The 2843-nt window shown below is 50.6% G+C and overlaps 1 long non-coding RNA gene across 1 annotated transcript; it reads right to left on the reverse strand.

The window, feature by feature from the left end:
* Window positions 1–972: 972 nt before the first annotated feature.
* LOC141614664 (uncharacterized) lies at window positions 973–1419 on the reverse strand. Its single transcript, XR_012529362.1, has 3 exons — window positions 1311–1419; window positions 1132–1224; window positions 973–1042 (listed from the first exon to the last, which is right to left on the reverse strand). It is a non-coding gene; the product is annotated as an uncharacterized LOC141614664 (long non-coding RNA).
* Between the last annotated feature and the right edge of the window lie 1424 nt (window positions 1420–2843).

The raw sequence follows: 2843 nt of genomic DNA on the forward strand, positions 1-2843 counted from the left end.
ATGTGAATAGACGAGGAAGAGACGGAAGAATTGTGTGAATTAACGCCCCGTCGACGCTTCTATTTATACTAATTGTTGTTTCCAAAAATCCGCCAGAACGGACGGGCTTGGGAACAGGCGCAGCACCTGCTGCGCCTCTTCAAAGGGACGCAGCTCATGCTGCGCCTCTTCCCGATCTCACTTCGTGATTTCGCGTTTGGATCTTTCCTAATTCTATAACGAATAATTTCCTATTCCTACGGGATTTTATTTTGGTAAATACGAGCAGTTTACCATGTTTCAAGTTTCCTATTTTCGCGGGCACGCATTTCGAGGCGACATCGACACCTTCGCCATTTCATGACACTTAAATTCTTTTTTTATTAAGAAATGAATTTCATTTTTTTAGGAAGTAAATTTCATTTTGGGAAATAATTTTCTTTTGTTTTCATTTCAACATTTCATTTCTACACTTACAGATTTCTCTTTTTTCTTTTTTTAGGGGGTAACCCTCCCTACCGTCCGGTCATTTCCGACAAAATTTTTGCATTTTTGCATTTTTCGTGCTCTTTCGAGTCTCATTTTGCGCTGGTCAAAGGCCATATGTATAAAATGTATGTTTTGCGTGATTTCTATGTAAATTTCGGCAGCATGACGGCGTAAACCGTTATCTACCAAACCTGTTCAAGAACTAACCTGCAGGTACAAGCAACACAACCCAGCAGCAAAGGCACTCAGGCCATCGTATATACAAAAGTCCAAGCAAACTGGGGGCTTGCGCCCCGAACAAAGTCCAAAGTCCAAGCAAACTGGGGGCTTGCGCCCCGAACAAAGTCCAAAGTCCAAGCAAACTGGGGGCTTGCGCCCCAAACAAAGTCCAAAAATGTTCAAAATCAGATGTCCAAATGTACAAAACTACACAGAACTACTGCTGGACACCCTCCAACTCAGCAACCCTCGCCGTAAGAGCAGCAATCTCGGCATCCCAAAACTCGAGCTCCCTCAACAAGCGAGCTGTCTCCTCCCGAGACTGGGTCAACTCTCGCTCCAGCTCACGACCAGCCTATAAACAGAAGTAAATTGGCTCATGTCAATCAACTCAAACAAAACTGAAAATCAAAAAAATCAAAAGAAATCAAATGAGGTTCATACCTGACGACCTCGACCACCGACGAGTGCCTCGATGGCGGTAGCTCGTAGCCGGTTGGCCACCCTCCATAGTGCCACGAACCGAGATGGCGCGACCTGCATTTCAAAAGAAAGTCTCAGTAAATTGAACAAGTTCAACCAAGTGTGTTCTTACACGAAAGTCATACAAGTCGGAGGCTTACCCTCCGAATCAGATGCTGCCAGTCATCTAAGCCAGCATCCGTCACAGCTACGTCAAAGTCACGCAACTCGGAGATCGTCGTCCTCCCAGTCGCGTCAGTGTACTCGAGGGTCTCGGGGTACTCTAGGGGCTCGATGCCCGCCGCCTCGACCTCCTACCAAGACAAATAGCTCTCGTTAATCGATGGTCTTTCGCCGCAATCCTCAAAATCAAAATCAAGAAAAAGTAAAAGATACTCACCACTACCGGCCAGTACGCCAACCTCCCGTAAAGGAACGCCGAGTAGTCCTCGCCAGGCAGAAGAAGGTCGTCGCCACTGGCACCAGCCAGCTCCGCCTCCCTCTCAGCCTCAGAAGGCTCCCTAAACATCGTCCTGGGAGGATCGACGGGAACCGTCAACGCGTCCCGAGAGCACTGACGAGCCAAACGCTCGCCCAGATACCACACAGGACCCATCGACGTCCACAACAGCAGCCGACTCGGGCTCCTAGGTCGAAGAACCTCAGCGACAAAAGGAGGCGCTCCAGCGTACTCCGCCCAAGGTCTGGGCACCCACTGCGACAAAATAAGGCAAAGATCATTCCTATGATCAAGTGAAGGCAAAGGATAAGAAATATAAATGAATACGAGTGGGATACTCACGCTGCTCAGCTGAAGGGCGTTCACATCCCGCCGGTAGACATTGTGCGAAGAGCGCTTGCTCTTCGTCCGGCACATCACCCAATCCCTCACCACGGGATAGGCCTTCTCCAGCGGCTCCGTCCTCTTGGGCGCGAGACTCGGGAAGTAAGAGTACACCCACGCCTGTAAAACAGAATAATCAATGACGATCTTTCGTGATTCAATAAAGAAAGGAACTTACTTTGGTCTAAAGGAAGGTTCATACCTCCAACAGTAGTCCAGGTCCGACAGCACCAGGAGAAGTCCCCTTCTCCATCAACTCCGGACGAACCATGGCCCTCATAAAGCGGATGAAGACCGCAAAACCAGCAGTGACCCAGTCCCAGCGTCCTAGGGAACTCAGGTCAGAAAGAAAGGGAAGGAGCTTCGTCGATAGCCTCTCGCCCTTGTCTCCGAGGTAAATCGAAGACAGGAACCACCAAAGCCACAAACGAGCCCTCTGCTCAGCTGTACAAGGAGGAGGAGCGGTCTCCCTCCCATTGATCGTCACCAGCGCCGGGGTCTTCCCCGCAAAGTAGTCTCGAACGTAGGTACTGGGTACCAAACCCGGCACTACAACAGCCTTCGGCGATAAGTTCCAGCCGATCAATCTCCTCGCCTCGGCCGAGTCCGCCCTCATGGCAGTCTCCGGCCACACCATCTCCTCGGTCCCACACGGCAGACCAGAAATCATGCCGTAATCCTCCAAAGTGACTCCCACCTCACCGAAAGGTAGGTGAAACGTGGAAGTCGTATCCCAGAATCGATCCAAGAAAGCGCGGACCAAGCTAAGGTGACCCTCTGCAGCCCACACAAGGTGCCTACTCTCCCAAGTCTCAGCCCACGCAGGAGCTCCCCTCAGCTGACGACTTCC

Source organism: Silene latifolia, chromosome 1 (assembly GCF_048544455.1).
Source record: "Silene latifolia isolate original U9 population chromosome 1, ASM4854445v1, whole genome shotgun sequence".
Taxonomy (NCBI): Eukaryota; Viridiplantae; Streptophyta; class Magnoliopsida; order Caryophyllales; family Caryophyllaceae; genus Silene; species Silene latifolia.